Raw genomic sequence first — 23,561 nt, 5'->3', positions numbered from 1 at the left:
ACCAAAGACCTACCCGAGAAGGGAAAGGGATTTTGTGCGAAATTTCTAGAATTTGAAAAACTATGTATTTCAGAAACAAAACAGTGGTGGGAGATCACCACCCTTGAGAGATATATTGAATGTGACCTTATACCAAGAGGCCTTCAAATACAAAATAATCCCACTTTTTTACCTATAAATACTCATTTCTATAAGGAATGGAATCAAATACTGGATGAAACATCGACCAGACTAATTAAATTGATTATTAAAGATAGGCGTGAGTCCCTGTCAGATATACAGGAACGAATAAAAAAATATGAGAATGAATTCACACCTGTAAAACTTATGGAGGATTACAAGAAACTAATCAAATTCACTAACAACAAGATAGATCAGCTCGAGGGAGATATAAAGGAACGCAAAAGAAGAAAATTCTGTAGAGACTTGGATGATAAGAAAGCAGATGCCCCACAGTGTGTAGAACCAAGCATACCCCGGAGTTCAAAGCGTCTCCCAATGTAGAAAATCTCAAACGACAGAACAATGTGAAAAGGACCCAGAAGGACCATCTACTGAAAACACCACTGAATCCATCTAAGGACCGAATTTATTTACCCTACAACAAGCTAAATTTTACCTATAGGAATAATAAACAACAGAGGGAGTATTCAAGAACATATAAACCTCAGCTGACACAGAAACCTTTTGAAATGGGCAAAAAAGAGGCCCAAAGACACAATGAACAGGAAGCACTCCAACTGAGACAGAGAATCACCAACTTGGAGAACATCCCTTTAGAATGTGCCAGTCTAAAGAAAAGAACAAGGAACGACTCAACAGAAGATTTTTTAGAATTTCTAGATTCCATGAATGATACAGACACGAGTCCCCAGGTAAAGAAACCACGAAAAAACTCAGAAAGAGAGGAAGAAGAGGAACCGGAGTAGAAAAAAAGAAGAACATTACGACCAGTACAGGGAGTGGAGGAAACACTACTACAGATGAAAAACAAAGTGGGATATTCAACCTAAGCAGTATCCACTTGTCCCATGAACAATGTGAACTTTTAAAAAAAGGATTGAAATTTGCACCGCAGTCACTACCCAACAAATTCAATATGTATATTGACTTGCACAAGTTTATGAGAAAAATCTGTCTTAAGAAATACTTCCAGAAGAATCCGATCATTAGGAATTCTGTAGAAAAAGGGACCCAGGAACAGGTCATTCAGCATACAAATTTTAGACCACCCAGTAATTTTTATCCTAGTCACATGAAAGGTTCGACCTTAGAAACATTCCAGAAACTTGTAGAAAAAGATATCGATGAATTACCTGAAAAACCAAAAATCAAAATGAACTTGAACAAAGAAGAGAAAAAAGCTCTTCAAGAACTCAGAAACAATAAAGAGATCATCATCAAATCAGCAGATAAAGGGGGAGGACTGGTGATTATGGATAAGGAGAAATACCTGCTTGAAAATTAGAGACTTTTATCAGATTCTGCAACGTATGAGAAATTAGAAAGAGATCCCTTGAAAGTATACCAGAGGGAGTTGAATGATCTCCTCAAGGAAGGCTTGGACCTGGGTATTCTTAACAAAAAAGAATATGAATTTCTCAACATAGCAGCACCGAGAACACCAGTTTTTTACCAACTTCCCAAACTACATAAGGACCCAGTTAACCCACCAGGGAGACCCATCATTTCAGTTTTTCAATCACTCACTTCAAATCTTTCTGGTTATGTCGACACTTTTTTACAACCTCTAGTTGTCCAACAGAGAAGCTATATCCAAGACACCACATCTATATTACAACAATTCAGCAATATCACATGGGAGGACTCTTACTATCTGGTAACTTGTGATGTTAAGTCACTGTACACCTGCATCCGACATGCAGATGGCTGTGCTCACACCTATCACTACTTGAATCATCTCTCCAACCTTCCAAATCAGCAAATAAGTTTCATTATGAGCAGCATAGAATTCATACTAGATCATAATTATTTTTGGCACCAAGAGCAGTTTTTCAAGCAAGTAACAGGGACTGCAATGGGTAGTCGTTTCGCACCAAGTTATGCGAATCTGTTTGTAGCGAAGTGGGAGGATGATTACATCTGGCAGAACAACCCATTTCAGACACATGTCAAGCATTGGAGAAGGTACATAGATGATATCTTCTTCATTTGGGATGGAGAAGAAACGACACACAAGATTTTTTGCATATCTCAACAATAACCCATTCAACTTGGAATTTACGCATAACTATAGTAAGAACAGTATACAGTTTCTGGATCTAGAAGTTTACATAAAGGACAACACTGTACAGACCCGGACGTTTTTTAAGAAGGTAGAGTGCAACAATTATCTCCTCTCCTCCAGCAATCATCACCCTAAATGGATAGGTAACATCCCGGGGGGACAACTTCAAAGAATAAAAGAAATTGTACAAATGATAAAGACTTCAAAGAACACAGCGCCTTCCTGAAACAAAGATTTCTAGAGAGAGGCTACTCTGAGAAAGTCATAGATGACAATTACAAGAAAGTGGAGAGACTCAAGAGAGCAGATCTTCTACTATACAATAAAAAGAAGGTTAAGAGTCCGCCAAAGACACTATTCATTACCCAGTATAACAGCTACACTAAAGGATTGACAAACAGCTTGAATAAACATTGGCATCTACTGGAACTTGATCCAGACTTGAAAGACATAGTCACGACCAAACCTAGAATTGTCTATAAAAAAGCGCAAACCCTACAAAGTCTTCTCACGACAAGTTGCATACCCCCAGACCTTCCAACACTCACCAACAAACAGAAGGGTTTCCATTTCTGTTTGGACTGCAAAGCATGCAGAGTAACAAGTAGCCATTCTACCAAACCCATCACCAGTTTTTGTTCCAATACCAACAAGAAAACTTTTGCTATCAAACAAAATTTGAGTTACAATACAGAGGGTGTCATATACCTGTTACATTGTCCTTGCGGCCTCCAATATGTGGGCCGCACTATAAGGAAATTCAAAACAAGAATTGGCGAGCACATTTACAATATACAGAAAGGATTAAACACACACAGTGTTTCGAATCATTTTCTCACACACCACCAGAAGAATCCAAAAGGACTAGGATTCATGGCAATTAGAAAAATTGAAAAAGATTGGAGAGGAGGGCACTTTGTGGAAAAAATCTCAAGATCAGAAACAGAGTGGATTTACAATCTAGGAAACTTATACCCTAAAGAACTTAATGTAGATTTTGATCTGGGAGCTTTTTTTAAAAATCTAACATCATATTCTCTCTTATATTTCATGCTGCTACCAGTTACCAACACTTATTTCCCCTTTTTTGATTGAATATCTATTTTGTGCATTTACATTCATTTATTATTCAATAAGACCTTTTTCGTCTTGTAGTATACATCTTACGTTCCACTTTATTTTCTGCTGGCACCAGGCACCAGGATTATTTCTACATTTTTAAGTCCAAGAGAATTAGTTTCCCTTTATTAGCGAACAGGACTTCAGCAATAATTGAGACAGAGTAAGAACAATCTGCTGATAATATCATTTAATGTTGTTTGGCAACAATCCGTTTTTTTATCATTTGTTTATTTCCTATTTTTTATTTTTATTTTTTATTCTTTTTTATTTATATTTATGTTTATTTTTATGTTTATTTTTATATTTATTTCTCACATATATTTTGTTATACTTTTAATTTCACACATTTTTTAAGATTTTATATATATGCAATAAAAAATTTTTTTTTATGAGAACACTTTCTCTCCCCACTAAAAACCCTGGCTGCACGCTTGAATGGGACAATTAGTGATTTTGAGTGACAGGAGAATGTAGCCAATTGCAACAGCCCTACAGGGTTAAAAGGAACAACGGGAGCACACCTGAACACACCTTGAAAAAGTCTGTATAGATGAAACGCGTTGGTGTTACTATCCCATTCTCACGTTACCACTTGACGAGTACTGACGAGCACTTGGAGCGGGAGCTGTGATCAAGCGGCGTCCGGAGCCAAGCTGCACAGGAGCACGAGTCATTCAGTGGAACATCATCCCTTCAAGCAGCCGACAGAAACTACCAGCGCCTCCGACAGCGGTAGAACATCAAGAGGTCACCGCGCAGGACACAGGATCGTGCATAGAGAAAGGTAGGGTCAGACCCAAGCCCCGTCCACCCGCATTCGTCCCTCCACGGCTGCCACAAGGATCCTGAGTTTTTTAAACACCACACACCTTATCACGGAAAGTGCTTTTAAACATTATATGTGTTATATGTTTGTTTGTTCGTCTTAGTCCCAACATTGCTGGTCCTGTCATTAGTATTTTCACGCATCACATATAGATCCCACTTTTTTAGTCGGCCACTGTTCTAAATATTTAAAAAAATTTATTTACATGTTGTGCATACCTCTACACATTCTGACTCCAATTTTTCATTTGTTCTACACGCAAGCGCTTCTATCTTAAATAATTCTCTATTGCTGATTGGTCAGTATTCTGACCTTCCATAATAGATAGCTGCTGCATAACACCCTGGGAGCGCTTGATTTTAATTGTTTGGACACATGCACTGAGGATACCGCTGGTACCCCTGCTTTGCCGACACCCTGCACATAGTACACTGCCAGCACCCCCACACTACTGCCCCATGTATTGAGGACTCCATCAGGGACCCCGCACTGCCACTACTCCCACACCGAGGGCATCCCTGCACAGCCGACACTGTCAGCACTCCTGCACTGTACATCCGACACATTTTGAATGCTTCTATCTCTGAAGTTTGCTTTACACCATTACAGGTCCTACTTCCTTGGAAGACCTTAGGACTGTGGATGGGGAAGTTTGTCACACTTTTCGTGAGGCCTGCCTAAGGAGAGGTTTGTTGGAGGATGATATGTAACCAAACATTCTTAAAATCCCAGGCAACACCAAGTACTTCAGCCAGTATATATATATATATATATATATATATATATATACCAAATGTATGACAAAGGGCGCTAATAATGATTTATAATCTGCAAAAGTTGAATAATCTCAGTCTATTCTTTTTGGTGATTCAATCATTTAGTAGAGGAGGATACGATGATGACCCAGAAGTCTTGTTGTCCTCTCTGAAACTGTATGATTCCATGCTGTAACCTTTGTCTGGAAGGAATTTATTCCGTGGATGACCTTTTACTAGAAATGAACCCTCGCACCAAGGGAAGAACACCCAAAATATAATGAATCAACCATTCATATGGACATGAATATATTTATTCCAGTATAAAATCTTTTTTGATAAAAAAAAATTTCTTTACAGGATATTCATCATAACATCAACAATGAAGCACAGCATTTGTTTTACAAATATTTTTTAAAAAAGGTTTCCCCACCTTTGTATTCTTTGGTTCACAAATTGTGGGGACCCAAAAACAAACGTGCCCAAAACTGAACCCAATGCGTTTCGCCCTAAAAAGGGCTTCCTCAGGGGTAGTTTTAACACTATATTATAATAATAAAAATGGGTGTTAGACATAATAGTGCGAGGTAACTATAATAGATTTAAATATTTAAATAATTTATGAAGACGAACATACCATAGGCATAATGCCTCACCAAACAGGTAGATGGAAATGTTCTGAGATCCAGACCTCAAATATTCTGGAATTCAAAACCTTAAAAGGTCTATACAGAGCCTGTAATTTAATAGAAACAATTTCTCAGGCTTGTAATAGTTGAAAATACAGTACTACTTTGTCTGATTTATCAGATACTCAAAAAAAGATTAATTTCCCTGGACAAGATGATACAAATTTTTGATAGTGTATCTATAGGACCATATATTCACCAGATAGATACCTAGAAATAAGTCAATAAGGGTGTATGAGCGACTTCTCTTCTCTTATAGGGTAATATAGATATCATTACTCTCTTGTAATCATTTAATGAAGGAATATACAGATATATAAACAACTCTTCTCCTATAGAATAGTAAAAACAGGCAGTATGGATAGCATTGTTCTCTTATGATTGCTTAGTAAAGGATATATAGATATATAAACAACTCTTCTCCAATAGGATAGTGTAAATAACATTACTCTCCTATAATTACTCATTTTATATGTTCCCAGTATATAGTTTATAATTAGGTAATTATAACCCTTACCACAAAATGGGTTATATATAAATAATTAGCCTGAGTTATAGGTACATTATTTACAGTGTTCACAACATAGTTAAATTATGGGCATTCAAAGATCAGTAATTCCAACATTTATAACATAATATACAACATACATATAATTATTTTAATCGCAAACATTATGAAGAAGCAACTGTGGCCTTACCTGGACCTGTAAATTCAGTCCTGACAGCAGTATTGAGCACATGGTTAGTATAGTGCAAGACTTCCTATTTATTCACCTGAGCTTAGTGACCTCACTTCCTCCAGTAATTAATTCCCAGTGACATTAAATCTAATAAAGTGCTTTATTTCCTATAGTAAGCATATTGCTTTATGTTACTTAACCTAGCTTGCATGTACGCTATATATTTTTCCCTATTGCACTACTCATTCCGATAATGTAAAGTTTGTATTGGCCTAATTGGGTATATTTACCCATCAAGCCTTCCGTGCGTGTCAACCGCTTTCTGTAATTGGCGGCGTGCGTTCCAAGGGAACTAGTCACGTGGTCGCTAGTCCACGATCGTGTTCCCTTGGCACTTAATCACGTGGTCGCTAGTCCGCGATCAGGTGGTCTACCTCGTGTGCTTATGCACACTGCTGCATCATAGAGCTGAAAGCTCTACATGGATGCTAGGGGAAAGACAGGGATTCTCCGTCTGCAGCCATTTTGTATATGACATAATCGTCTTAAGATGATTAAATTCTCCAAGGCGAGGGCTTTATATTAACTGATAATTTAGAAAAAAAAGATTTTTCCTTAATACTGATACACACATAGAGAGAAATTCTCTGTTGTATTGTTATCGAATCAATCTATTGTTGATAAACCTAGATCTTATAACGGCGGCCATTTTATTGGAGATAATGTTATTGTTATTATTGCAACATATGTCATGAGAAATATATTTTCATGACATATACTATATATACATATATGATTCTTCTTATATACTACTGATCTTATCTGAAGGGACAACTATATAACATTACTGATTAAATTTTATATTTGGACCTAATAATGGGCTGGTGAGAATAATAGTGATTATTTTAGTGTTTAAAAATAAATAAATCTCTCTATAACGCCGCTGTGCAACTTATTTAGTGAACTAATATTATCTTTGTTTGATACTAAAAATTAATGAAATGATCCATCACTATATCTCTATTAAATATCCTATGTGTTATAAATTTTCCATTAGTGCTTCACAATTCATTCATTAGTGCCTTTGATTCTTCATAATGCTTATCGATTTTACAATATTTAAATCCCAAAGATATTTTACATAACTATATTTCATATTTTAACATTAGTATATTATATAGTAACAATACTCAGAGTTAGATGTCATTTAATTATTCCTAATTTTTAACTTGACAAGGATCTATTATTCTCCTCGTCACGATATTATTTAAATGTTACCATTGGTATATTTCTCCCTCAACCTCAAGGAGTGTCTGAATTATTCTGGCCTATTTTTTGAAAATAATGTGTTTCAAAATAATAGCTGTTAGATGTATTTCTTATTTATTATTCAGATAAATGCAACCACATCAATATTTTCATTTAGACCCTTGGGGTACAACATGTCTAAAGTGTATATCCAAAAGGATTCACTTTTGGATAACTCTAATTCTCTACTCCCTCCTCTTGTATTAGCCCGAACATGTTCTAAGGCTGTAAAAGTTAGACCTTTTGTATTTGAATGATGCATTTCTTTATAATGTCTAGGTAGACTATGTGTTAGAACCTTATTACGGATATTCCGCAAATGCTCTTGAATGCGGATTTTTAGAGGTCTTTTTGTTTTTCCCACGTATATTTTCCCACAGCTACATGTAATTCTGTATATTACAAATATGGTATCACAAGTAATGACATCTCTGATGGTGTATCTTATATTAGTATTAGTTATATTACATGAGTTTTTCTCCATAAATTTACAACATATACATTTTCCACACGGGAAACATCCTGTTCTTTTCGTAAGGAAATTATTACCTCTATCCGTTTCTTTTTCTACCACTTTTTTTAGTCTACTTGGTGCTATTAGACTTTTCATATTTTTTGCCCTTTTATAGATCATTCTTGGTTCTGGGGGAAGTGCAGGACCCAATACGGGGTCTTTTAATAATATGGTCTAATGGCGTTTGAGGATATTTTTGATTTTGTGGTTCTCTCTATTATACTGAGTGATAAAAGGTCTAGCTTGTAGCTTTATTTCTTTATTTTGACCATTTTTTTCTTGTAGGAGAGTGTTTCTATCTAAATTAGAGGCTTTTTTTATTGCTTCTAATATCTTATCCTTATTATATCCTCTCTCTTCAAATCTTTCTTTTAGCATATTTGACTGTTCCCAAAAAAGACTTTCATCGCTACAATTTTTTCGAATTCTTGCGAATTGGGCATAGGGTACATTATTAAGCCAAGATGGTAAATGGCAGTTTGAAGATGGTATAAAACTATTAGCATCTACTTCTTTAAAAAAAAGTCTTTGTTTCTATTCTTCCATTTGGTTTACCTTCTAAAACTACATCTAAATAATCAATGACTTCTTTATGTTGTTTGTAAGTGAATTTTAAATTGAATTCATTTTCATTTAGATATAATAAAAAAATTTCAACACTAGTTACATCCCCCTCCCAAATGAAGATTAGATCGTCTATGTAACGACGAAAAAAAAATATGTTATTCATTTCAAATTCTGAACCGTAGATGTATTGTCATTCCCACTGTCCCATCAGAATGTTAGCGTATGATGGGACAAATTTTGTGCCCATCGCTGTTCCTTGTTTTTGCAAAAAATATTCTCCCTCGAATTCAAAAAAGTTGTGTTCTAAAATAAATGCGATACTTTTTAGGATAAAATGTCTTTCTTTATGGTCTATCTGTTCTGAAACTTTTAATGTGTCCTCTATTGCTTGTATCCCTTTACAGTGTGGGATTGAGGAGTATAAGGCCTGCACGTCTACTGTGAGCCAAAGATATGATGGTGACCATGTTAGATCTTTCAATCATCTAATCAAGCTTGTAGAATCCTTAAGGTATGATTTTAATTCTCTTACATAGGGTTGTAGCTTTAGATCCAAATAGTGGGATAAATTTGAAGTTAGGGACTCTATGCCCGAAATTATCGGGCGACCTGGTGGTCTCTCCTTATTTTTATGTACTTTGGGTACATGATAAAAAAGAGCCACTTTAGAATCCTTGATATATAAGAAATCGAACTCTTTTTTACAAATAAGGCCATCTTTATATGCTGAAGTTAAAAGTTTGAACATTTCTTCCTGATATTCGTTTGTAGGGTTTATAGCAAGTTTTTCATATGTGTATACATCATTTAAAATTCTGTAAGCTTCTTCTAGATATGCTGATCTATCCTGTAAAACTATAGCCCCCCTTTATCTGCTATTTTAATCACTACATTTGTGTCTTTTTTCAAATGTTTCATAGCAGATTTTTCTTCAGGATTAAGATTACTTCTACTCCCAGTATTAATAGTTTTCATCTTTTTGAAATCTTCTCTAACATTTTCATAGAATATATCTAAAAAACTACCCCTAGACTCTACCGGGTAAAATTTAGAAGGTAATGACACCAATGGTCCAATGGTTCAGAGTTAGGTTTATAATCGAGTTTCGGTATAGGGTTTTTAAGAAAATGTCTTTGTACTGTTAGATTACGAATGAATTTATTTAGATTAATAAATAAATCAAATTTGTCTACATGAGAGTCTGGGGCAAATTTAAGACCCTTTTCTAATAGCGAGGATTGTGATATGGAAAGTGTTTTTTGGGATAAATTGATGATCCCTGTTGTCCGTTTTCCTGGAAATTGGCTCGTCTTTTTTGGGGGGAATTTCCTCCCTCCCCTCTTTCCTCTCCTCCTATTCTTAGGATTCTCTTTACACCCTGTGGAGAATCTATCCTCGTAAATAATTCCTCTTTTCTTTGAGTATTGGGGAATCGGGTTCCTTTTCTCCCCTCTAAAAAGTGGGAACGATATTCATTAAATACTGGGGATGGAGATCTTAAATTTTCAAATCTATTTTTGTGGTTATAGTCTCTATACTTTTCTCTTATAAATTGGGGAGAGGAGTAAGAAGAAGAATTTCTTCTTGATTTCATTTTTATTTGCTGCCATTCAGATCTTCGATGAAAACGTGGTTGTCTTTGTGGAAGACTTTCCCATCTATTTGATGTTCCAAAATGAGTATCTGAATGCCCTAATTGTGGGCCATTTTCACGTAATGTAGAAGATATCCAATTATGGACTTTTCGATTATCATAATCTTTTTTGTCTCTTAGAAATTTTCTTTGTTTAGTTGATACTATATCATTTTCAAGTCTATCTAATTTGTCTTGGAATTCTTCTACATCTCTTTTGAACTCTTCACTTTGTTCAAATTTTGTCACGAATTTTTCAAACTTATTCATATCTTTTTCTATTCTTACTAGGTCTTTTTTCCTCTCTGATATAATCAAACCCATTAATTCTGCTGAACATTTATCCAAAATTCGATACCAGTTTTATAGAAACATTTCGTCTTGAGATCCAAAAGTAGGGGCTTTTGATAGTCTTAAACCTCTTGGTATTCTACCTACTTCTAGATACTTTTCTAGTGTCAAGATATCATACCAGCCTTTTAATTCTCTTATGGCTAATTTTTCCATGGTTGAGAGATACCCTGAGTAATCATTATCATCATACTCTAGTTCTAAAATTTGATCTTCATCTAAAAAAATTGATCTACATTTTTGTGATCTTTTAGTTCGGTCTCGAAAGACAGGCATCACGACCAGCTGCAGTTGAGGCTACTAACAGTAGAATAAACCACACAAAGACAATACCTTCAACTTGCGCTTTAACAATAGAGTGTATAGAAAATAAATACCAGTACTTAAATAAGTTCACAAGCTGCTCCCTTCACAAACTCCCCTGTTAGAAGGATTGGAAAAAACACACCAAATGTATGACAAAGGGCACTAATATGATTTATAATCTGCAAAAGTTGAATAATCTCAGTCTATTCTTTTTGGTTATTCAATCTTTTAGTAGAGGAGGATACGATGATGACCCAGAAGTCTTGTTGTCCTCTCTGAAACTGTATGATTCCACGCTGTAACCTTTGTCTGGAAGGAATTTATTCCGTGGATGACCTTTTACTAGAAATGAACCCTCACACCAAGGGAAGAACACCCAAAATATAGTGAATCAACCATTCATATGGACATGAATATATTTATTCCAGTATAAAATCTTTTTTGATTAAAAAAAATTTCTTTACAGGATATTCATCATAACATCAACAATGAAGCACAGCATTTGTTTTACAAATATTTTTTAAAAAAGGTTTCCCCACCTTTGTATTCTTTGATTCACAAATTGTGGGGACCCAAAAACAAACGTGCCCAAAACTGTAGCCAACGCGTTTTGCCCTAAAAAGGGTTTCCTCAGGGATAGTTTTAACACTATATTATAATAATAAAAATGGGTATTTGACATAATAGTGCGAGGTAACTATAATAGATTTAAATATTTAAATAATTTATGAAGACGAACATACCATAGGCATAATGCCTCACCATGTGTGTGTATATATAGATATAAAATATATCTATATATATATATTTTATATCTATATTATATACACATCTCGGATAGCAATTTTTACCATATTCAGACTCATAATAAGCCTGGCTTAATATCAATACGTAGAGATGTGCGCCGACCCTCAAGTTTTGGTTTTGGTTTTGGATCTGAATCTGGTTTTGGATTTTTTTCCTTTGTGTTTTGTTTTTCGGTTTGGTTTTGGATCTGGATTTTTTCTTAAAATATAAAAACAGCTAAAATCACATACATGGGCCTGTTTTTGTTCCTACAGTATTATTAACCTCAATAGCATTTATTTTCAGTCATTTCCAATCAATTTTGACCACCTCACAATATTATTTTTTTCATCTAGTTAAGGACAAAAGGTTGCATCCAGCTAGCTGGCTGACTAAGCTAAGCGACACAGTGGGTGGCACTAACATGTGGCAGTTCAGCTTCCACGTTCCAACACAGATACAGTGTGTTATACAGTGTGGGTTGGATACACCAATAGTGCACTTACTGTGACATCAGTGTCGGCAGTGCGGGGTTGCTGGCGGTGTCCTCAATGTGAGAGTTCCAGTGGTATCCTCAGTTTTGGCAGTGTGGCGGTGTTGGCAGAGTGGGGGCTCTGGTAGTGTCCTGAGTGCATAGTGCCAGCAGTGTTGGCAGAGCGGGGGTGCCATCGGTGTCCTCAGTGCAGTAGTGCTGACAGTGTAGGCTGTGTAGGGATGCCCTAGGTGTGGGAGTAGCGGCAGTGTGGGGTTGCTGACGGAGTCCTCAATACATGGGGCAGTAGTGTGGGGGTGCTGGCACTGTCCTTAGTGCAGGGTGCCGGTGGTGTCGTCAAAGCAGGGGTACCAGTGTCCTCAGTGTATGTGTGCTGACAGTGTCGGCAGTGTAGGGGTGCCAGTGGTGTCCTCAGTGTGGGAGTGTCAGCAGTGCGGGGGTTGCTGACGGTGTCCTCAGTACATGGGATGGCAGTGCTGCGGTGCTGGCGGTGTCCTCAGTGAAGGGTACTTGCGATGTCGGCAGTGCAGGGGTGCCAGCGGTGTCTTTAGTGCAGGTTTGCTGGCTGTGTCGGCAGTGCAGGGGTTGCTGATAGTGTCCTCAGTATGTGGAATGGCAGTGCTGTGGTGCTGGCAGTGCCCTCAGTGAAGGGTACCAGCAATGTCGGCAGTGCGGGGATGCCAGTGGTGTTTTCAGTGCAGGTTTTCTGGCTGTGTTGGCAGTGTGGGGGTTGCTGACGGTGTCCTCAGTACATGGAATGGCAGTGCTGCGGTGCTGGCAGTGTCCTCAGTGAAGGGTACTGGCAATATCGGCAGTGCGGGGGTGCCAGCAGTGTCCTCAGTGCAGGTTTACTGACTGTGTCGGCACTGCAGGGGTGTTCTCAATGCAGGACGCTGGTGGTGTCGGCAGAGGGGGGGTGCCAGTGGTGTCCTCAGTGCATGTGTGCTGACAGTGTCAGCAGTGCAGGGGTGCTGGTGGTGTCCTTAGTGTGGGAGTGCTGGCAGTGTCAGCAGTGTGGGGGTGACTGACTGTGTCCTCAGTACATGGGGCAGCAGTGCAGGGGTGCTGACAGTGTCGGTGTCGGCAGTGGGGGATGCTGCCAGTGGGTGTGCCGGCGGTGTCCGCAGTGGGGGGTGCCGGTAGTGTCAGGCAGCAGGGGATGGCGGGCGTCATCTTCTTTTGCTTCAGGTGTGCATATTAAATGGCCTTAACGCTGATTGGCTGAGAGCCGTGACAGACGGCTCTCTCAGCCAATCAGCATTAAGCCCGCTCAATACAAAACCTCGTGAACCGTCAGCGGGATCACAAGGTTTTGCCTCGGGTGAGGGAACCGGGGCAGGCAGGGAGATCCGAGCTTGGCTCGGATCGCCCCGGATCCCCGAAATTCGGGTGGGTTCGGTTCTCGGAGAACCGAACCCACTCATCCCTAATCAATAGTGGTTATAAATTCATACAGAATTTAAAAGGTAGTGTAAACTCCACACAAGAGCCATAGTAAATGATGTTCAGAGACTTAGATTATATGATAAAGAATAAAATTCCATAATTGCTTAGTATGTAGCAAAATGCATGTTATAAAATCAAATTATGAAATTAAACAACAATAACATTTTAATATTTTTATTATTGACCTTGCAGATGTCCCAAGAAGAATGGTGTCCAAATCTGCATCTAACAATAAACCAAACAGGACAATGCTTTTATTCTTCTTTGGTGTTTTAGGTGTAGAACCATGAGAGATCTTGGCTTGTAAACCGTGGCTTGTAAACTGTGGATTTGTATAGAAAGACAGAAGAACAGAAGCAAAACTGTTGGCTTTTATATAGTAGATAGTAGAGATAGAAAAGAAAAAATAGCAGATAAGCTAAATCCTTTTCTAATTCCGTACCTGACTTGTAGAGGGCGAGTGCTATGCAAAAAATTTGTTTTTTAATTAATTAAAAATGAACAGTAATTAATTTCGATTAAAAAATTTTTTAGTTGCCTCCGCCGTGTTTTAATATGCTCGTATGTAAAATTTCACGATCTTGGCTTGTAAACTGTATATTTGTATAGAAGGACAGAATGACAGAAGGACAAATTTTCGATTTTATATAGTAGATATATACATACAGTATACACACACAAGCATATACTGTATATATTATATATACACATTCATATAGGTATCCACACACATACATATGTAACAGAAATTACACACACACACACACACAGTTACCTGGCAGCAGCTGCTGGTTGTAGAGATGGGGACGGGACCTGGCACTGTCATTAAGCTCCTCCCGCTAGCGGCAAAATGCTGCGATTTGCGGGTCTAACGGGAAGGGGCGGGGCCAAATGACAAGATTTAAATGAAATTGCATCATATTGGCTCCGCCTCCTCCCGATTGACCCGTGAATCACGGAATTTTGCCGCGAGGGGGTCGGGGCTTAATAATATGGCACTCGCTTGTCTTGTCTTTCAGGGTGGGTTTTTGGGTTCTCAGAAACCCCCCTTGGGTGCGCTACTAGGGCTGGCTGGCTGGCAGGGAGCGGTGCGGTGTGGCGCTGTGTGTACCGTCAGAGTCTGTGGAGTGACACTGGACTGGATGCCAGTTGAGGTAAAGTCCAGACAGTCAGTATCATTCCAAGAGCAATGCCAGCAGCCTGCCCCAGCTCCCAGCCATTACAACTCCTAGGCTGGGTTGTGCTGCTGAATGATGATTAAAGATTATGTATTCATGAAAAATATATACATGTATATATATGTATGTGTGTGTATATATATATATATATATATATATATATACACTCCACAATGAAAGGCGGCACTCAGAGTCTTTGTGAGTCTTTGTGTATCTTTGGTAATGTATAAAATATGGGTACTATGGGGTATGTTGCACACAATTAATTTTTAGTATCCATTTCAATCAGTCCCTCTTGTACTGCTGTTTCAAGTAATAAGTCAAGTTCTATTTTATCCCCTCTCAGTAATTCATAGGTATTTTGATCCCCCAGTTGGCGTTCACACTCTTCAATATAGGTAGTAGTATCCTGGATCACAATAGAACCGCCTTCATCTGCATTTCTAATAATAATGTCCTTTCATTTATTCAAAGAATCCAGTGCTCTCTTTTCTTCTATATGTAAATTGTGGTAGAAAGGGCCCGTGTCTTCTTTAATTGACTCCTCTAATAATCTGTTAAACGTTTTAATTGAAGCATTAGAGCTTTGGGGATGAAACTTTGATTTTTCACCCAATTTAACCACGTTAGCAGGTAGCACGTCTGAAGATTAGAGAGATGGCTGTTTATCAAAGTATTCCTTGAGTTTAAGAGAGCGTTGTAGCTTAAACATCTCAGTTTTCCATTTGAAAGAATTATTTTTATTCGTCGGAATAAAGGACAATCCTCTGTTAAGCACCTTCCGTTCCCACATAGTTAGAGCTGATGAGGACAGATAAAAAATTAGGTCCTCCTGGACCTTGGTGGCCTCCTTGTGCCCTTGAACACTTTGGCCCTGATTCAGAGCCGCTTGCTAGATGCAATCGCTCGCATCCAGCGTATGCAAATTTTTCAAAGTGACGACACGGGAAGCGATCGCCCGCCAAGGCTTAAGCACACCCACTTTGGCTGTGCGAGCGAGCACCATCGGTAGCGAACGCAGCGCTTGTGGTTGCCTTACCCTGCCGCAAGCACTGCGAGGACTTCAGTGTAAAAAACAGGCATGTGACATGTAGTATGACGCTGCCTATTAATTATGCATGCCTTAAAAACGGCGTTGAAACACACCTGCGTTCGCACCTCCACATCCCTGATATTAGTGTCCTGCCCATGTTACCACCCACAACCGGCCTCTCCTGTCTCTCATTTCACTTGGCTGTCTGTGCTGGGCGAGGGAGCGGGCTGCGATCGCACAGAGTAGTTTGCACACGCGCAGAATGAAGCGTGCACATGCGCGTACGCTAGCGAGTGTGTCTGAAAGAGGTCCTATATGTTATGTTGTCCTGAGGAAGGGGTGTCAGACCCCGAAACGTCGTTCTGCACTTGCATGAATAAATCCCTCTGGTGAGGGTATCCGGTTTTCAAGTTTCTGAGTGCCGCCTTTCATTGTGGAGTATATGGAATAGGGGCATTGACCCCATAAGGAAGGCACCAGAGCCAGTTTGGCTATATACCACTTGATATCAGAGTGCCAGAGGAGTATATGGTTTATATATATATATATATATATATATATATACACCCACACTTACATAGGGACATACATACACACCCACACTTACATAGGGACATACATACACACCCATACTTACATAGGGACATACATACACACCCACACTTACATAGGGACATACACACCCACACTTACATAGGGGCATACGTACACACCCACACTTACATTGGGGCATACGTACACACCCACACTTACATAGGGGCATACATACACACCCACACTTACATAGGGGCATACGTACACACCCACACTTACATAGGAACATACGTACACACCCACACTTATATAAATTTAATTAAAACACACACTTACTTTTAGATCCTATCTTGACATGCGGCAGCAGGTTGTTGATGGGGGCAGGGCTGAGCAGTTTCCATTATTAGGCTCCGCCCCTGGAGCATAATCCCGTGATTCACGGGTCTGTGGAAGTGGATGATACCAAGCGGAGTGCATTGTTCCTGGACACAGGCAGAAGGAGGGGTAGGAGCAGAGTGGGAGGTGGGCCCATCAGCAAGGAGCAGCACTCAGTCCCACGGAAACAGGAGGAGGGGGAGGAGCAGAGCCAGAGGTGGGCCTATCAGCCAGCAGCAGCACTAGTCCCTGGAGCAGGAGGAGCAGAGCGGGAGGCCGGCCTATCAGCCAGCAGCATCACTAGTCCCCGGAGCAGGAGGGGGAGGAGCGGGAGGCGGGCCCATCTGCCATCAGCAGCACTCACTTCGATGGAGACATTGCGCAATGTTACTGACTCCCGAGTCCCACTCCCAGAGCCAGAGCAGAGAGGCAAACACGCTAGGGGGGGCGATCGCTCCAATCGCCCCCCCTGGATCTGCCACTGCTCAGGACTCCACATAGTTTACATTTTCCAGGTCACCCAGCAGGTGTACAAGTGTAGTTATTACTCACTGACACATTTTAAAAGATCCACAGGTAAAGCTAATTATTTCACTTGTGATTCTGTGAGGAGACCTAGAAAACATGCACTGTTTGGGGTCTTGAGGACCGAGTTTGAGATCCTGTGCATTAGTCTTTAGACAGAGTATAATAATAATGTATTAATAGTATGGAAAATTATACTAGCGTCCGTTCATTACTGGAGAATATAAAATCGCTAAAATAGAGGCGATCCCCTTGACAGCACCTCTTATAATGCTTTTATACCTAAATTCTGGGTCTGACCCGGAAGGTTGGAACAGGGTTCCAATCCAGATCAGACCCGGAACTTCCCCCGACACCGTCCCAGGATATTCCCGAGTTGGTGCCATTCACACCGGAGCCGGGTCTGCAGTGGCCCAGCTCTTCTGGCGTTGAAGTGGACGCTTGGAGATGACGTAATCTCCAAGTGCCACGGAAGCCGGCCAAACGGCAGGTATGTGGCATGATCCGGGTCATCATGACCCAGCTCGCTCCGTTTACACTGCAAGGTTTCATGTGTCGTTCCCGTGTTAAACCCTGCAAGTTACCTGGGTCGAATTGCCGGGTCACTCGACCCGGCACTCCAACCCTGTTCCCTTTTACACCCAGAAGCAACCCGGGTTAACCCTGCAATAACCCGGGTTTTAGCTCTGTTGTAAAAGGGGTATAAGTTGTACCACGTGGTAAGGCTAACTGCTTTCCTGAGAAATTCTCTAATGGGAGAAGGCAACCAACGTATATAAGGAAGCCAAATGGAGAAAAATTTCTCAGCTCGGGATTCTATGTCTAATGAGCATTCTAACCAATCCACATTTTATGTAAGTACATTAATCTAGATAGCATAAGAGAAATGGGGATGGGATCGGCCTGTATCCATTGAGACAGAGGGCCTAATTCAGCTTTGCGAATAGAGTAAGACACAGCTTCTCAAACTCGGTCCTCAGGACCCCAAACAGTTCATGTTTTCCAGGTCTCCTCACAGAATCACAGGTGAAATAATTAGCTCCATCTGTGGATCTTTTAAAATGTGTCAGTGAGGAATGAATACACCTGTGCACCTGCTGGGTAATCTACAAAATGTGACCTGTGTGAAGTCTTGAGGACTGAGTTTGAGAACCTCTGGAGTAAGATATAGCTAATAACTGTGAACCAGGACAAACCATGTTGCAATGCAAGGGGTGCAAAAACATACATTTTAATTTGCTTGTAGGGTAAACTGGCTGCTTTTGCATTTAGCCCACAAATACTGCACAGATTTATGTTTACACTGCAATTTAAATGTCAGTTTGGACACCCCCCTTCCAAATCTAAAGGCCCCCATACATCAGAGATTGATTGCAGCAATCGTGCAATTTGCAATCAATTATGTATAAAAATCTTTCCCTTTTTCAATCGATTGTGGCAATTCTGCAATCTGCAATCGATTGAAAAAGGGAACGATTTTTATAAACAATCGATTGCAAATTGCACGATTGCTGCAATCAATCTCTGATGTATGGGGGCCTTAAATCTCTGCACATTTTAAATCTGCCCCACCTGCAGTGCAACATGGTTTCACCAAGGTGATCAGTTACATGCTATATATTAAGCTGGCCACACATTAGACCAACTTTCATCCAACCAGCCAACTAGTTGATTGGTTGGAATGAAAATCTGGTAAGGTATGGGAGTAAATGATGATCAGCAATTTGCTCCTAAATGCTAGAAAACAGATGAAAATGTTCGTTCAGACAAATTTGTTAAATGTTTGATTTAAACAATTTGTTCAAACAAAAGTTTTTGTCCATTTTCCGGCGTTTGGGAGCAAATTGCTGATTGTCAATTGCTTTCATCCTTTACCAGATTTTCATTCCAACCAATCAACTAGTTGGATGGTTGGATGTAAGTTGGTCTAGTGTGTGGCCAGCTTTACTCTATTCCCAAAGCTGAATCAGGACCAGTATTGTTTTCTTTGATGCTGCAGCAACACGAGCTAGTAGTAAACGAAGGCCCAGAGACAGAAGATTATTGTCTGTCATGGTATTGTGATCCCATAAGGCCCATGTCATGTGAACCGTAAACGGTATATCTAATTCAATATTTATGTAGTTTTGGACTGCGTCCCAAAAGGTTTTAACTACTGGGCAAAACCACATACAATGAACCAAATCAGCCTCAGGTGCCTGACATTTAAAACAATTAGAGTTATCAGAAATCCCTATAAGAAAACACACTTTATGTGTATAATAAGCGCTATGTAGCAATTTATAGTTCAATTCGGCATAAGAGGAGGAGACCAACTATTTATTCAATTGGAAAACTGTTGTTTTAAATACTGTCTGAATTCTTATATTCATACTCCAATAAATACACACTGGAAACAAAATTAGGAAAATGAAACAGCAACAGCGATGAATACCATGTAGACACACAAACTGTTGTGGAATGGAAATTTGAAATGAATTATCAACAACAGGCACTATTTATTTAATTTTATATTTACAAATAGTCGTGGGACACGACGTGGTGACATAGCACTGCTGTTATTTTCATGGCGGGTGGTTAATATGATGTGTTGAAGTGCAGGACCTTTGCCCACCCAATCAGGAGTCAGTCTCCCAATAATCCGGGCATATCCCGGACATTCTAGGAAGGTAAGCATATACTGTATGGACATAGGACAGGATGATTTGAGAGGCACAGGGCAAGTAATGGAGGTTGCAGTGGGTGAGGCTTGAGAGACAGGGGGGATGGCACTCGAGAGACACGGGGGTGATTCTGGAAAGATGCAGGAGGATATTACTGGAGAGATGAAGAGGAGGATGAGCCTTAAGTGACTCAAGAAGAATGAGGCTGGAGAGATGCATGGGGGGATGGTGCTCGACAGACGCACAGAGGATAATTGGTAAGTATAATGCTGGATGACTCTAGGTGCTTTCTAATGCCAGGTCTTTGGAGATAGTCTCTTAACTTGAAATTTTTTGTTGCTCACCGGTAAGGTGGGATTATAAGAAGGTCCGTTCCTCTCTTCCCAGCCTCCACTTTTTTCTGGAGGGGGCTCTAACTCTAACTTGCCTCTGGGTGACTGGAATGGGAATTGGTATGAAATACCGCCGGCCGCGGCAGCCCGACAGGAGCAGAGTGCGACGCAGCGGAAGCCCGACAGCGCTGGAAATCCCGATCGTGGATAGGTAAGTATTTACTAATCTAACCTAACCCCCCTAACCCTAACCCTCCTTAGGGGTGCCTAACCCTAACTTCCCCCCCAAGTGCCTAACCCTAATCCCCCTCTAAGTGCCTAACCCTAACCACCCCCTTCCCCGCTGCCTAAACCTAAGTCCCCCGGGGGGGTGCCTAACCCTAAGTCCCCCCCAGGGGTGCCTAAGCCTAACCCTCCCTCCCCCTAGCCTAACCCTAACCCTCCCGGGGGGGTGCCTAACCCTAAGTCCCCCCCGGGAGCCCTAAACCTAATCCTCCCCCCCCCCGCGGCTCTCCGCTCGCAGCGCCCGGCATCCCTACGATCGGGATGCCGGGCGCCAGTCTCCCGGCGTCGGGGAAATGCGGGCGTCTACATCTAGACGCCCGGCATTTCACCCTTGCCGGGAAATGACAGTCGGGTAGCCGGCTGTCGGTATTTAGGCAGTCGGCTTCCCGATTGCCTCCCCTGGAATGAACTTACACCCCTGATGCCATATCCTATATTTACATCAAATCTTACAGATACATCATCTAGAGGACAGACACACTGAGTCACCTGCGAACATGCATGACAAAGAAAGTAACAGGGTAAAATAACACAGGGTAAAATAATATGGGCAGCACAGATAGTGTAATGGTTAGCATTACTGCCTCACATCACTGAGGTTGTGGGTTTGTTTCCCACTACAGTCCTAACTGTGTGGAGCTTGTATATTCTCCCTGTGCTTGCGAACTTAGAAATGACAGATGACATTAGCAGGTCTGTAGGGTAAAGGAGACTAGTGTCCTGCATGTGTGATGAGGAGGGATGTGCAATCACCACCGGACTAGGGGGTCTATTTACTAAGCAGTGTTAGGAGACAGAGTGAAAAGTGATAAGGTGCCAGCCAATCAGCTCCCAATTGCCATCTCACAGGCTGTGTTTGAAAAATGACAGTTGGGAGCTGATTGGCTGGCACCTTATCACTTTTCACTCTGTCTCCTAACACTGCTTAGTAAATAGATCAGTAGCTGTCTTATTATTTGTCAGGAGCTGTGAATAAAGAACAGGGGGCACACTACTGGCAGTATGGTGCTGGTGACAGAGATACAGAGAATTAGTGCCATGACTAGTCACTGCCTGCTATAACACATCCTGTGTTCTCGAACAAGCCCAAAATGTCCCGTCAGCTCCAACTTACTGCTCATTCTGCAGTGCCAACACGGCAGGGTGTTCCATGTTGTCCAGTCAGGAGAGAAATAAACAGTCAGAGCAGCCCACCACCCTTCCCTCCTGTTGTAAACTTCACAGGTCAGACGTTAGAACACTCGGACAGGAATACAGTGGACAGACATTGTTACATTGTGCCATCGCACAGCCAATATATTAAATAACATGCGGGAGCTTTGCTTGCCATTGTATTTTGGCAATTGTCAATGTATATCTGGTAAGCTTTGCTATGCATTTTGGAACGGTATACCAGCTTCTCATCAAAATGTCTCAGCATTGAGTTTTAAGGGTTTTTCTATTTTTGAAAGTTTTTATTTTGTGCTGCAACCAAGATGTGAAACAATAGTACATTACCATCTTTTGAACTTCTGTACAGGTCAGGGTTTAAACAACCTAAACTCACACAAGTCTTAAGGGGGGCATCCACTACACGATTTTAGCAGGCGATTGAACGATAACAACGTCGTTATCATTCAATCGTTTAAAAATCGTTTATAAATCGTGCAGTGTTTGGTCGTTAACGATCAACAATGCGCGCTCCTCCTGGTCGTTGATCGTCTCGTCAGTCGACCGAACATGCATGTCAAATTCACTTGATCTATTAAAGATTGTTTGCAAATCGTTTGCAAATCATTCAGACTAAAAGATAAAATTTCAAGGGAAAAAATCAAGGAAAAATCGTTTAGAGATTGGACAGGGAGTAGATCGTCTAGTGGATGTGCCCCTTTAGAGTTACAACATTTATGAATTATTTCATGTCTTTTGATGTTCCCCAGAATGTCTATAATATGGGATTTCTCTATTGGCCATGGGAAAGATCTGTGTGAGGTACTTTTCATTTAAGAGTTCTGTGGACTCCAGAAAATCCAGTTTGTAAACCTTGATGTGGTAATTTATATGACTTGCAGCGAATTATAATGACATTAACAACTACAAAGCTCCGGGAAGGTTTTGTGCCACATAGAGTAATGTTTTCAATATTTGGTTACGAGTCAATAAGGGAGTGTAAGGGAACCACTGAAATAGCCGTGCTTGTCATTGGTCTAGTTACATTGTTTGTGTAGTTACACACGTGGAGATAGTAACATACCTTCAAAAATATGCAGTGACTTCAGTGAGATCCTTCACTTTTCAATTTCCTCCTGTGCCAGAAGCTTTATAACTAATGTAAAATAGTCATTGCTACAGAACCATAAACAAATTCCAGGAGCACAAACAGCAAGAATATAATACAATTCTGATCATATTGGGCTACCAAAAGATTGATAGCGTAGATTGGTATGGGGAGATAAAGAGAACTCTTACTACATCAACGTGTTGTTGTTTTTTTAACAGTATTCACAAAGGAAAAAAAATGCTATGAAATAGGTTGAGTAGTAATTATTGAATGCAATCATTTGCTGCCAGGACATAGAACAGGTGCAGAGCATCCATGCTGGGCTATATCTCACACAGGGCCTCTCTGGCCAGCAGATCACCAGAAACACCTCCCACTCTCAGGATGATCACAATCACATTACTACTTTGCCTGTCTTATATTCTGTGAACGAAGAAGCAGTTCTCCTACACACATGTATGGCACATTAATAATACAAAATATCAGAGATTTTCTTTTAATGAGCTGGTGTCGACCCTGCATCAATGCATATTACCTATGCAGACACTTCAATAACCCAACCCTAAGTTCTATTCACTTCCTTCACAGTAACTGTAACAAAGTCGGTGGATATATGCTATTGACACCGAAACACTCAACCATTATCATGTTA

The sequence above is a fragment of the Taudactylus pleione genome, unplaced genomic scaffold (genome assembly GCF_031769625.1).
Source record: "Taudactylus pleione unplaced genomic scaffold, aTauple2 ptg000080l, whole genome shotgun sequence".
Taxonomy (NCBI): domain Eukaryota; kingdom Metazoa; phylum Chordata; class Amphibia; order Anura; family Myobatrachidae; genus Taudactylus; species Taudactylus pleione.
The sequence above is the reverse complement of the archived record's forward strand: the minus strand, read 5'-3'. Positions refer to the sequence as shown.